This window comes from Muscardinus avellanarius, assembly GCF_963383645.1.
Source record: "Muscardinus avellanarius genome assembly, chromosome: 3".
Taxonomy (NCBI): Eukaryota; Metazoa; Chordata; class Mammalia; order Rodentia; family Gliridae; genus Muscardinus; species Muscardinus avellanarius.
Window position 1 is genome coordinate 7,479,683 of NC_137788.1, and position 14,483 is coordinate 7,494,165.

The following is a 14,483-nucleotide window of genomic DNA, read 5'->3' on the forward strand; positions in this document are numbered from 1 at the left end:
AGAAGGATGGAACACAGGAGCATTCTATCTCTGAACTGCACCCCTAGCCCTATTCTTATTTTGAAACAGTCTTGCTAGGTTGCTGAGGCTGGCTTCAAACCTGCAATCCTCCTGTCTCAGCCTCCCAAGTACTGGGGCTACCGGCGTGCTGTCAGAATTCAGAGCAGCTCTACCTTGCAGTCCAGTCCCCACCCCGCAATGAGGTTCCTGCCACAAGCACAGGACACCTATGGGTCCAAGCTTTTTAAAGCAAGCAACTTGCACGAGGAGCAGAGGGCGCAATCAGAGGTGGCTGGCAGGGCTGTGGCTTGAGAAACCGTGAGATGAGTACCCAGCCCCCAGCGGAGGCAGCTCCTGTGCACAGGCCCTGCTGAGCGCAAGGTGCAGCCCTGGGGCTGGGCCCCATTGAGTCCCTAGACGGGCAGAGGCTGCCTTAGACTGCAGAACCCACCCTGCCTGCCGGAGCAAGGCCCCTGCAGGCAGCTACAGAGGCCAGCAGCTGTGTCCAGGTGTGTCCAGGTGTGACCGGTCCTGCGACAAGCCCCCAGAAGAGAGGAGCCGGAGGAGAGTAAGCTGGTGTGGAGGGGCTTGGGTTACACACTTATAACTCCTGGAGGAGTCAAATAACAGGGCAGCTGGTGGGGTGGAGCCTTGTCAGCCCCAGGGCCAAGGAGCTGGAGAACAGGGGACTGAACAAGGACTCTTCGCTGCCCACCCTCAGATCCCTGTGAGCCTGGGGCCCGGCTCTCCCAGGCAGCGTGCTCCCTGGCTCGCTGGAGTGCGTGGAGCTAGGGGCAGTGGCACCCGTAGGTGCTTGTCAACTGCTCATTTCCCCAAAGCTAATGGGGTCCTCACCCTACAGGCCCACAGAATAGGCTAAGAACCCAAGCCGGCGAGGCTGACATCACAGCTGTGCCCTCAATGAGGTGCAGGCCTCCGTCCAGAGCCTTTCTTTCCACCTCTAGAGCCCGAGTCCAGACTCCCTCCGCTGCCCTCTCCCTTCCAACTCCTCTTGGGTTCAGAAAAGGGCATAGGTGAGCTAGGCGTGGTGGCACATGCTTGTAATCCCAGTATTCAGGAGGCTGAGACCAGAGGATCACAGGTTCACGGACAGCCTCAGCTACTTAGTGAGGCCCTGTGCAAATTAGTGAGACCCTATTTCAAAATAAAGGATAAAAAATAGGGCTGGGGGTATAGCTCGGAGGTTGAATGACTCTGAGTTCCATCCACAGACCCACAAAGTAATAAAAAACAAGCCGGGCATGGTGGCACACACTTGTAATCCCCGCGCTTGGGAGGCTGAGACAGGAGGATCGCGCAGGTTCAAAGCCAGCCTCAGCTGGTTTAAGAGACCCTGTTTCCAAATAAAATATAAATAGGTCTGGGAGTGTAGCCTGGAGGTAGAATGCCTCTGGGTTCCATCCCCAGTACCACCAAAATAATAATACATAAATAAATAAAATAAAAAATAAAAAAATAAAACAGGGTCTCTCTTGGTTGCTGAGAGTATCACAACATTGCTGAGACTGCACTCAAACCTGAAATCCTCCTGTCTCAGCCTCCCAAGCGCTGGATCACAGAAGCGCGCCCCCAGGCCTGGCTTGGCTTTTCTGCCTTTGTCTCCTCTCCTCTGGAGGGCCGGGGCTGTGTCCGCTCCTCTCCTGTCCTCCCGGAGCCTCCATAAACGCTGCCCGGTTGGAGTGGTGGAACCGGGTGACAGTGTCCAAGCTTCCTCCGTGCTCCACCATCCACACCAATTTAGGGCCAATGTCGCTGTGTTAAGACAGACCGGAGCTACTAAACCAGACTCCCACAACCAAAGGACTCCCACGTCCAAAGCGCTCAGTGTGCCCTGGGCTAGTGTGTGCCCAGAGGACGTCTAAAACGCTTCACAAAGCCTTCCAACTGGAGGTCAGGGCTCCCAGGAGTAAAAACCTTCTGAGCTGCCCTGTGCTCAAAGGCTAGTTTTCAGTTTGTCTTTTCCTGGTGAGATACAATGGACCGCAAGGGGCCGGCCACTAGGTGTCGCCACACACATAGCTCCAGAGATGCGGCCCTCTGCAGGGCAGGCCCCAGAGGGTGGCCGTTCAAGCGGGCCAGGCCACAGCCAACATGGGACGGGGCTCGCGCCCGCCTGGCTCCCCTCACTCTAAAGCACTCCTGGGCGGCCACCAGGGTCTGCAGGGCCAGGTCATTTGCACTTCGACATACTTTCCTGACCGAGGGCCCCCTCCCCGGCCTGGCGATGGCACCCATGCTAGGCGAGCAGCTGGTCTACACCACCACGCCTGCCTCCCTGCCTCTCTTTTTCCCTTTTAATGGGAACTGAACCCAGTAAAATATTACCTGTGATCACGCCCAATCTCTTATCTTTATTTTAAAACAGAATATCCCTAAGTTGCTGAGGCTGGTTTTTAGCCTGTGATCCTCCTGTCTCAACTTCCAGGGGCGACCATGTCTGCCTTAGAGGCAGCTTCTTTTTTTTTTTGGTGGAACTGGGGGTGGAACTCAGAGGCTTTCTACCTCTGGGCTAAACTCCCAGACCTTTCTTATATTTTATTTGAAAACAGGGTCTCACTAAGTTGCTGAGAGCCTCAGTAAGTAGCTGAGGCTGGCTTCGAACCCATGCGATCCTCCTGTCTCAGCCTCCCAAGCGCGGGGATTACAAGCGTGTGCCACCACGCCCGGCTTGACAGCTTCTTTTTTAAAAATTTTTTTTCGTGGCAGTGGGGATTGAATCCAGGGCCATTCAACCTCCATGTTATACTCCCAGCCCTTTTTATTTTTTAGTTTTGAAACAGGGTCTCACTAGGTTGCTGAGGTTGGCTTTGAACCTGTGATCCTCCTACCTCAGCCTCCCAAGTACAGGCATGTGCCACATGCCTGCCATGAGGCAGTTTCTTAAACTGACTGTTCTTGCTTCAGGAAGACGCCTGACTTGTCATTTCTAAAAATTCTGGTTATCTAATATATTTCAAGCTCTGTTTTGAGCTGGCCGAGATCTGGGGCGGAACATGGCCCAGAGCACACGGCCCTGCCCTTCACACGCCAGCCCAAGTGACATGACTTGGTTGACACGATCCTGTCCTGATCTGCAGTAAGGGTGTCAGTGTGAAGAGAGATTAATAATTGAAGAGAATAAATCATAATTAACCTAAGCGCCGGGCGTGGTGGCGCACGCCTGTAATCCCAGTACCTGGGAGGCTAACACTGGAGGATCCGGGTTCACAGCCAGCCTGAGCTACTTAGTGAGGGCTTCTGCAACTTAGTGAGATCCTGTTTCAAAATAAAAAGTAAAAAATCGGGCAAGGGGTGTAGCTCAGAGGTATATTGCCCCTGGGTTCAATCACGGGCACACACACACACACACACACACACACACACACACTAACCTAAGCCACACAGACATTGCAGCCACCAGTGCGTTTGCTACAAGCACGCTATGATGTGTTTGGGTTTGTAACCTTGCTCGCTAAGCAAACCTGCTACTGAATTTTCATCACAATTCAGACCAGCACTGGATTAACTTCACTTGAGAATTCTTATTTTCCCCTGTAGCGATCAAGAATTAAAATGGGATCACAGCCTGGAGCCGGATGTGATGGTGCGCGCCTGTGACCCCAGGACTCGGGGAGGTTGAGACAAGAAAATCACAGGGTCGAGGCCAGCCTCGGCAATGTAGCAAGACTCTCGGCAACCTAGCAAGACCCTGTTTCAAAACAAATAGTAAAAAGGGCTCAGAGGTAGAATGCTCCTGGGTTCCATCTCCAGACGCCCCCCACGCATGCTTAGATTATATAAACTCTAACCGGAGCTGATTTAGACGCATCTTGCGTCCTGTCCTCCACCAAAGTAATGATGCTTTCAGTTGCGGTGTCAGCTACCCTCATGAGCATCCCACCACCCCAAACAGGGCAGTGTTTCCCTTCCAAATCTCAAGAAAACTCCTCAGTGTTAGCCACCCAAATCAGAGATGAGCCCCCCCCCCAAAAAAAAAGGAGAATGGAAAAAAAAAGGCAACTGTCAGTAAGGCGTGGTGCCGGCGCACGCGCACGCGGGTCCTCCCAGGCCTTGGAGGCTGACGCAGAGGATTGCAGGTGCGTGGTCAACTCTGCAAATGAGTGGGGAGGAGAGAGGCCTGGAGTTACAAGTTATGGGCAGTCAACCACGGTCTGCGAAAAGTGGGTGTCGTCCCAGAAAGGATCGCGATGGGGCAGGCGCAAATGCAAACGCGCAGTCACGGTGCGCGGCAACACCTGTGCACGCGCATGCGCACAGGCACACGACGGGAGTCCTTCAACCTCTTGGCTGAGGGAAGCTTGGTGTTTAGAAAAGGACCGTGAGCGACGGGGCCCACGAGATTATGGGGTGGCGCACACCTGTAATCCCAATACGTGGGAGGCCGAGACGGGAGGATCGCACGCTCAAAGCTAACCTCAGCAACCCAGAGAGACGCTGTTTCAAAATAAAAAGGGTGGGTGGGGGTGGCTCAGAAGTAGAATGGCCCCGCGTTGAATCCCCAGTAACACACACACACGCGCGTGCACACACACGCGCGCACAGGGCAGTGAGGAGGTGGCTCCAGCCACAGGGAAGGCTGTGCACAGGCAGCGCTGTGGCTCACTGGCCTGAGGGCCACACCACAGTCTCTGGAGACACCTTGGGACACCATATGCACTCCCACTCACCCTCTGCAGGGACCTGTGTGGACCTATGTGATCTTCAGCTGTGAAGCTGCTGACCTCATTCTACAAGAATCAGGAGGTACAAGGGGCAGCCAGAGACCCAGATAAGAACATGACACGAAGCAGCCGGCGGCGGGGAGGCCCGGGCTGCCCTTGTGGGTCTCTGTCTGGGAAATGCAACTGATTCTGACAGAGCTTGGAAAGCTGGCCTCTCTCTGCCAGGCACCACTGGTACTGAATACAAACACGGCCACCTGCACTCATTTTTATTTATACACCAGAAGTTAATGCTGTTTGAACGTTCACAGTTATATAAATTAGAATATCTATTTATACCCAGGGGGGTCTTGCACCTGCTACAAAAATACCAAGTAAATGCATGCTGAGCCAGACCACAGTGCACAAGGCGCCTCTGACCTCCGGGTCGTAGCATTTTTCTATTTTAAAACCCAGCATGATATAATCCCAGTACTTGGAAGAGCGGAGTCAGGAAGATCATAGGTTCAAGGCCAACCTCGGCAACTTAGCAAGACTGTTGGAAAATAAAAAATAACCAGTACTTGCCGGGCGTGGTGGCGCACGCTTGTAATCCCCGCGCTTGGGAGGCGGAGACAGGAGGATCAGGATCGCACAGGTTCGAAGCTCTCTGGCTTAAGAGACCCTGTTTCCAAATAAAATATAAAATAGGTCTGGGAGTGTAACCTGGAGGTAGAAGTGTTCCATGCCCAGTACCAACAACAACAACAAAAAAGTACTTGGGAGGCTGAGACAGGAGGATAACAGGTTCAAGACCAGCCTCAGCAACTTTCAAAACAAAAACTAAGAGAGGGCTGGGAGTAAATCCCACATGTAGAATGTCTCTCGGTTCAATCTACAGAATAAACAATAACAATAATAATAGTTGCCAAATATGGTGGTGCACACTTGTCATCCCAGCATTCGGAAGGCCGAGACCGGAGGATCGCGGTTTGAGGCCAGCCTCAGCTATTTAGTGAGGTCCTTTGCAACACAGTGAGACCCTGTTTCAAAATAAAGAATAAAAGCCAGGCGTGGTGGCGCACGCTTGTCATCCCAGCATTCGGGAGGCTGAGACCGGAGGATCGCGGTTTGTGGACAGCCTCGGCTACTTAGTGAGGCCCTCTGCAACTCAGTGAGACCCGGTTTCAAAATAAAAGACTAAAAAATAGGGCAGGGGGTGTAGCTCGGAGGTTGAATGCCCCTGGGTTCTATCCCCAGACCCGCAAAAAAAATAAAATAAAAATAAAAATAAATAAATAAAAATAAATAAAATAAAAAAATAAAGAATAAAAACAGGGCTGGGTTGTAGCTCAGGGGTGGAATGCTCCATCACAGTATTTGAGAGGATGAGATGGGAGGTTCAAGGCCAGCCTTAGTAGCACAGCAAGCTCTCAGCAACTTAGTGAGATTCTGTCTCAAAACAAATAATCAAAAGGGCTGGGATATAGCTTAAAGGTAGAATGCCCCTGAGTTCAATCCCTAGTAACACAAAAACACAAAACAAAATTCATACACACCCATGATAAATTTTAAATGCTTATGTTAAAAAATGTATATATACATAAGCCAGACATGGTGGTGCAGGCTTGTAACCCCAGTAACTGAGAGGCTGAGACAGGACGGTAAGTTCAAGCACAGCCTTAGCAATTAGTAAGACTCTCATCAACCTAGCTAGACCTTGTTTCAAAATAAAAAAATAAAATAAAATTGGGTTGGAGGTGTAGCTTGGAGGTAGAATGCCCTTGAGTGCAATCCTAACACACACACACACACAGAAATGTATGCACATGGTCATAAAGTTTATATCATATAAGAACACGATGTCATTTAGTTGTGATTTGTAGTTTACTTCTTTATTTTTTGTGGTACTGGGGACTGAGCCCAGAGGCCGTTCTATCTCTAAGTTACACTCCCAGCAATATTTTATCTCATTTAATAATTTTTAATTTTTTTATTATTTTTATTTATTTATTTATTTATTTATTTATTTATTTATTTGCTGTACTGGAGGATGGAACCCAGGGGCATTCTACCTCCGAGCTACACCCCATCCCTATTTTTTTTTTTCTTTTGTGGTACTGGGGATGGAACCCAGGCGCATTTTACCTCTGAGCTACACCCTCAGCCCTATTTTTTAATTCTTTATTTTGAAATGGAGTCTTGCTGAGTTGCAAAGGGCCTCACTAAGTAGCTGAGGCTGTCCTCGAACCACGATCCTCCTGTCTCAGCCTCCCAAGTGCTGGAATTACAAGCGTGCGCCACCACTCCCAGCCCCTCAATCCTATTTTTTATTCTTTTTTTTTTAAAACAGGGTCTCACTAATTTACTGCGCTCTGTTCTCAGTATCCTAGAATTACAAGCGTGCACCACTACACCCTGCAATTCATAGAGTTTGTATAAAATATTAATTTAGAGTCTGCACAAGAAACCGCCTGGAAGAAATCGGCAGTGCACGAAGCCCTGGCTTCCATCCCCAGCACCAAAACCAAGAGACCCCACCTGAAGAACGACCACCCGGAGGATGCGGAGAGTGGGAGATCTCTCCCTGTTGTCAGCCACGCGGGCTTGGTCCCCCCCACCCCCAGCACCGCCCATGGCGCTCCACCTCGGGTCCTTACCTGCTTCTGGAAATGAACTTCAGGTAAACAGATGCTCAACTGCTAGGGCAGCGCTGCGGCAGGGGAGAAATAGGAAGGTGCGGCCCTGTGGAGACACGGAACACGGGTCACGGGAGGAGCCAGCAGGGCCCCAGCACACACCCCACACCAAGGGAACAGGACCGCTGGCTGGTGGAGCTCGCTGCCACAGGCTCCGAAGTCCAGAAATACCTGTGTGTCAGGCAGGCCCAGGGACCGGCTCCCACACCCCTGGGACTGAGTGCGATGCGGCGGGGCAGGCCTGTCATTTCCGGCCAGAGCAGGTCAGCCAGCTCCAGACAGCAGCCCTCCCTGGGTTAGTCACCAGGTCTAGAGACATCGTGGACGGAATGAATCACTCGGCGACGGCTGGTGTGCCAGTCTTGCCCCTGCCCCTCACGAGGGGACGTCCCACCCTGCAGACAGCACCAGCAGCGAGGCGCATCCCTCGGGCTCGGTGAGCACCTGGAGCTGCCTGCGTCAGCCTCAGACACTGGACACATCACATGCACGCGAAGCTCGGCCGGGACCTGTGTGTGCACCGGCTAGTGTGGCCACACACCTACCTGCCCAGCACCCCTCAGCGGGGAATCTGTTCTGCTCCCACGCGTAACCTTACCGCTTGGGTGGCACGGGTGGTACCCGGCGGCGGCACCAGAAGCATGGCCCCTGCTCCAGGGCGCACACACCCGATCTGCCCCCGCCACTTAGCACAACACTGAAGACGGGCCCTGAAGGAAGCACAGGACCCGGGGGCCTGGCAAGTCCACCCCGAGGTCTTCAGCAGCTTCTGCGCAGAAAGCTGCCCAGGTACCCGGGGGCTGAGGAAGACATGTTTTCCTGAGAAATTGGGACTTCAAAAGCCTTCCCTAGAGCCCAGCATCGCTCTGGGCTTAAGTCTCGGCTGTGTGCCTCCAACCAGCGACGGCCCTGCTACGGAGAGCCATCACCCACGCTGCCACCCCTCTGCCACAGGAACAGGCCATTTATAGCAATTAATTGCTCTTTGATTTCTCCGGATATCAAAGCACTGAAATACCAAGGAACCCTGGGGAACTCTCCATCCAAGCTCCCACATTCCTTCAAAGACCTGAAAAGAGCGCCTTCTCCCCTCCCGAGGGCCTCGATTCTCCAGTTATAAAGGTAGCCTCTCCTGTCTGCGGGGTCAGGCCCTTCCAGGAGCAGAGAGCAGCTGTGCCTTAGAGCAGCAGGGGAGCCGGGAGCGGCTGCAGTCCCAGCACTTGGAAGGCTGAGCCTAGAAAATCACAGGATTGAAGACAGCCTCAGCGAGCAGGAAACGCATCAACTTAGTGAGACCCTGCTTCAGATAAAAATGAAATAGGGCGGGCAGTACTTGGGAGGCTGAGACAGGAGGATTCCAGGTTCAAGGACAACCTCAGCTGCTTGGTGAGGTCCTCCACAAGTTAGGGAGACCCTCTTTCAAAATAAAGAATAAAAGGCCAGGCGTGGTGGCGCACACTTGAAATCTCAGCATTTGGGAGGCTGAGACAGGAGAATCACGGTCTGAAGATAGCCTTAGCTACTTAGGGAGGCCCTCTGCAACTCAGTGAGACCCTGCTTCAAAATAAAAAAATGGGGACAAGGGTACTGTTCAGAGGTAAAAAGCCCCTGGGTTACATCCCCTATACTGTAAAAAAAAAAAAAAGAAAGAAAGAAAGAAAGAAAGAGAAATAGGGCTGGGAGCCAGGTATGGTGGCACATGCTTGTAATCCCAGCATTCAGGAAGCTGAGATCATGGTTCACAGGCAGCCTCGGCTACTTAGTGAGGCCCTCCACAACTTAGTGAGACCCTGTTTCAAAATAAAGAGCAAAAAATAGGGCATAGGGTGTAGCTCAGAGGTCAAGTGCCCCTGGGTTCTATCCCCAGACCCGCAAAAAAAAAAAAAAAAAAGGGCTGGGAGTATATCTCAGAGGTAGAATGCCCATAGGTTCAATCCCCAATACCACAAAAATAAAAAATAAAAAAAATAAAAAATAAAAATAAATAAATAAATAAATAAAATAGGGCTGGGCATGTATCTCAAAGGTAAAACACCCCTGGGTTCAATTCCCAGTACAAAAAAAAAAAAAAATCAAAACAACAAAATAGAAAATAAAAAAAAAGACTGAGGGCACAGCTCAGTGTAAAGCACCCCTGAGTTCAAACCCCAGTCTCTCTCACACACACGCACGCACGCACGCACGCACCCGGAGCTGGTCGTCTCAGCTGTGGCCTCCCTAGGGAGCCATGAGGTGAGGCCATCCTCGTGGACACGAGGCCCAGGCAGCGACGCGGAGCCCAACACCGCGTCGACCGCCCCATTGCTACCATTTTGACATTCTTTGTGTGTGTCCACTGGGGATTGAACCCAGGGGCGTTCTACCACCCCCAGCCCTAATTTCTTTTTATTTTGAAGCATAGTCTCACTAGGTTCATGAGAGTCTTGCTACTTGCTAAAAAAGAGGTCAGGGTGCCCCCCAAACTTCCCAGGGCCCCACAACCACAGCAGAGGCTGCCTGGACTCCGGAGGCCGCCAAACCACTGTACGTGCCACGGCCCTGTACCAGGCGGGGAGCAGAGAATACTCAGGAGGCAGAGGCAGGAGGATCACAAGTTCCAGGCCAGCCTAGTGGGATCCTGACTCGAAAACAGAAAAGGAAAAGGGCTGGAGAGGCAGCTCACTGGTAAAGCACCAAGGGCTCAGGCTCCAGGACCACAGAAAACCCTCAACAACGAGTCAAAAGAAGATACATCAGGTTAAGGCAAACCGCAGGGTAAAACCACATACTACAGATGATGCTGTGCTCTACCCCCGAGGCGCGCAGGGGCAGGAGGAGAAACACCCGGGCCTGAGCCCAGGTTAGAAAGCGGCAGTGCAGGGGGTGACAAAGTTCTGTGAGAATAGTAGGAAGGCACCACTGCTGGGGGCTCTCTGGAGGAGTCATCGGAGCTGGGTCTTGACGGATGAGTAGGAGTTTGTTAGTAGAGGGAAAGAGGTGACACAGGCAGATATTATCCAGTGACAAGTACTGAGTACTGGCCGGCAGGTACTGAGAATACATAGGAAAGGGCAGGCAGAGTTCCGTCACCCCAGGACCAGGCAGCTCAACTCAGTGACAAGGTGGGAGGTCCAGGGCGCGGGACGCGCTGCTGAAGCCAATCGCAGGAGAACCCGCACACGCAGCTGCCCAGCCAGGGCTGCGAAGCCCACGGGCGCTCAGGAGCAGAGGGACCATGCGAGGGGACTTGGCCTTCAGGGGAGTGGGCACTGTGGTGAGCCGAGAGTCATGGGGCCAGGTCGAAACAAGCCAACAGCCAGGTCTGGAGAACACAGGCTTCCTGGATGGTCCTGGCTGGGAGTGTGGGGCCCGGGGAGGCTGGCCAGGGCACTGCGCGGCCAGGGCTGCGGCCATGGGCATGCAGAGGGCAGGGCTGCCTCCGAGCCTCCTGCTGTGGACAGTCCACCTGCCACAGGGTACCAGGCCTGGCCGGGAGGCGACTGAGCAGAGCAGTTTTCTGAGAAAGCAGGGTCTGGGTGAAGGGACCCCAGGGAGCTGTCCTAGAGGGGAGAAGGGCAGCTGGACATGGGGCAGGGGGGCTTTCTCCACTGCGTGTGCTCCCCCACTTTGGTCAGCCAGCACTGTCAGGCCTGTCCCTGTCCCAGCACTTATTAACCTTGTGGTCGGGTGGCCAAGGCACCTGGCAGGCAGCGGGCCACCTGGCAGGTCCTTCTCCCTCTGCAGGAGGCCCCTCCTTCTTCCTCAGCTCTATTTCCCCTCTCAGTGCCCTCCCAAACCCCGCGCTGGCACTGCCTGCCACCTCTGTGTCCCCACAGGGCCCAGCCCTGCCAGCCCCGCAGCCCCACAACGGCTTTGTCCTGAGATGGTAAGGGCCTCGGCGCTGCGCAGAGGCTCCAGAGGCCACTCCTGGCTTCGCCTCCTCCAGGGGGTTCAGCTGACAGGGACGGAGGGGCTGCTCCAGGTCCCGGCCCAGAAGTGCCACAGAGAGCAAAAGCGGAAGGCTGATGGGTGAAGAATCACACCTGAAGGACGGGAGGGCCTGGGGGGGAGGCCGAGCAGGAAGACCCTGCGACGGCAGGGTGGGCCAGGAGCAGGTGCAGCTGAACTGCTGGCCGACCTGGGCCTGGCTGCTCTCCCCACACACCTGGCTGCAGGGGCAGAGCGCAGGACCACCTAGGATTGAGCAAAACCTTCTAAGAACTGCTCCAGGCAAGTGCCTCAGTCTGGAAGGGGCTGGGAGGGGCACACACAGCCCAGCTCCCCGGCAAAGGCCAGAGGAGGGAGGAGTGCAGGCAGAGGCTGCTGTCTGCCCCTCTGCAGCCCAGCCTGCAGCCAGAAATCAGGAACTAAAGAAGATTGTTTCCTCTTTAAGAGTCAGGGTCACACTAAATTGCTGCAGCTGGCCTGGAGCCTGCGCCCCTCCTGTCTCAGCAGCCCACTGGTTGTAGGGAAGGGCTGCTAACGTACCCGCCCAAGGGCAGGCTGTGAAAAGTGGGTAAGGTAAAACAGAAGCCCCTGGCCAGTGCCTGGCACCCAGCAGCCTTAGTGCATACTAATATTATCAGGACTCAGTAAATAATGGGTCCTGGACCAACAATGAGAAGACAGCAGGACGTGCAAATCAGCAATGGAGGATGGCTGGGCGCAGTGCCGTGGTGAGGCCTTTCCCACATGTGCCAGGGCCTGGTCCCACCCTAGCTCCAGGGAGAAAAAGTTCAAGGATTTAAAATCCTCATGAGCTCTTTCCTCCCCTCAGTACCCTCCATCTAGCTCAAAGGACTAAGGAGAGCTGGGCATGGTGACACACATCTGTAATCCCTGTACCCGGGAGGCCGAGGCAGGAGGACCACAGGTTCGAGGCCAGCCTCAGCAACGCAGTGAGGCCCTACTTCAAAACTTAAAAAGGAGCTGGGTGTGGTGGTGCACACTTGTAATCCCAGCATTTGGGAGGCTGAGACAGGAGGATCGCACAGGTTCATGGGCAGCATCAGCTACTTAGTGAGGCCCCCACAACTCAGTGAGACCCTTTTTCAAAATGAAGAATAATTAAAAAAAAAAACAAAACATAGGGCTGAGGGTGTAGCTCAGAAGTAGATTGCCTCTGGGTTCAATCCCCAGTACCACCAAAAAAAAAAAAAAAAAAAAAAAAAAAATTCAGAAGGGAACAGGCTGAGCGGATAGCTCCAAGACAGAATGCACCTGGTTCAACTGTCAGTATCACCAAAACAGTAAGACCCGGGTGAGGAGCTGGGGGCGCCTCACCTCCAGGTGTACATACTGCCCACACTGCGGCTGCTCCACGGGAGGGCTCCTCGGCCTCAGCACCACGGACATTTTATTCTATATATTTATTTTGGTGCCGTGGATTGAACCCAGGAGCACTCTTCCTCTGAACTACACCCCCAGCCCTTTTTATGTTTTGAACAAGGTCTCGCTGAGTTCCCGAGGGTCTCACTAAATTGCCGAGGCTGGCTTCCAACCTGTGATCTTCCTGTTTCAGCTCCCCAGGTCCCGGATTACAGGCATGCCTCACCACGCCTCGCTTAATTTATTCTGGTCTTACCAAGGGTTGAACCCAGCCAGGGGCTCTCTACCGCTGAGCCACACTCCCAGCCCTCCTGGTTTCTGATTTTCAGACAGGGTCTCACCGAGTTGCAGGGGCTGGCTTTGAAAGTGTGATCCTCCTGCCTCAGCCTCCCCAGCTCTGGGGTGATGGCTTGTGCCGTCATGCGTGGCTGCCACAGATACATTAATCATTCCGTGTGGAGCTGCCCTGCACACGGTAGGACGGTTACCAGCATCCTTCAGGATGCCAGGGGCGCCGCCCTCCAGCTGTGATAATCAAAATCTTGCTACATGTCCCGTGTGGGAGGCAAAATGCCCGCGGGCTGAGAAGGCCGCCGCGGGGACAGCGCGCACAGACTTGGGCTTGCTATCTGCGGCGCACTGCTCCCAACCCTTCGGGTAAACGAACCTTTCAGTCTTTACCACCAGCATCCCCGCCAGGCTTTACGATGAGGGCGCAGGCGCGTCCTGACCCCTGTGATGACCCAGTTTATCCAGATGGAGAGGATTTGAACCCAGTCGTGAAGATCCTTAACCACTCTGGTCTGTTACTCTCTGGTAGGTAAGTAGGTAAAAATACACTTGTGATCCTCCGGTCTCAGCCTCCCAAGTATTGGGATTACAAGTATGCATTACCACATTTGGCTGAGACCCCGTTTCAAAATAAAAATTAAAATAGGGCTGTGGGTGTAACTCGAAGGTTGAATGAATATCTCTGAAGAAAGGGATGGCGGGAGGGCAGAATGGGAAGAGGCAGAAAGAGAAGGGAGAGGAGAAAGAGAGAGGGAGGGGGAGGGGGAGAGAGAGAGTGAAAGAAGAAGAAAGAAAGAAAGAAAGAAAGAAAGAAAGAAAGAAAGAAAGAGGCACCAGCGAGAATTTCCGCCCATTCCATTCTCAGTAATTAAACTGCAGCAACCTCCCAGGCTCTGGCCCCAGGAGCAGTGGCCTTAATTAAGAGCCCACACCCAGCGGCAGCCTCCCACGGGGCTCCGCTGGCAGAGCGTGAGCAAAGCAGGCCTCTGATGACCGTCCGGCTAGCAGGGAGTCTGTGGGCTGAGTTTGGGATTACCAATTTGTCCTGAGGTCGCCAACCCAAATTCCAGCCTGATTCAAACAAATCTCCTTCCTGCTGCGTGAAGCCCGCCACATATTGGGAAACAGCAGTAATTACTATTGTTAGCTCAGCATTTTCCAAGTGCCAGGCGCGGAGCCAGCCACACTTGGTAACTTGTCTCGTTTTGGTCCTCGCAAGGTAGGAATTATTTCCATTTTTTTTTTTTTTTGTGGTACTGGGGTTCCTGGAAGCCCTTCTACCTCCGGGCTACACTCCCAGACCTATTTTATATTTTTATTTGGAAACAGGGTCTCATAAGACAGCACGCGCGGCTGGCTTCGAACCTGCGCGATCCTCCTGTCTCTGCCTCCCAAGCGCGGGGATTACAAGCGTGCGCCACCACGCCCGGCTGAATTATTTCCATTTTATAGTTGAGACGATGAGGCTCAGGCAGGGAGGTAGGGCCCAGGGCCCCGAGTAACAGGTGGCGGGCCTGGACCTGAG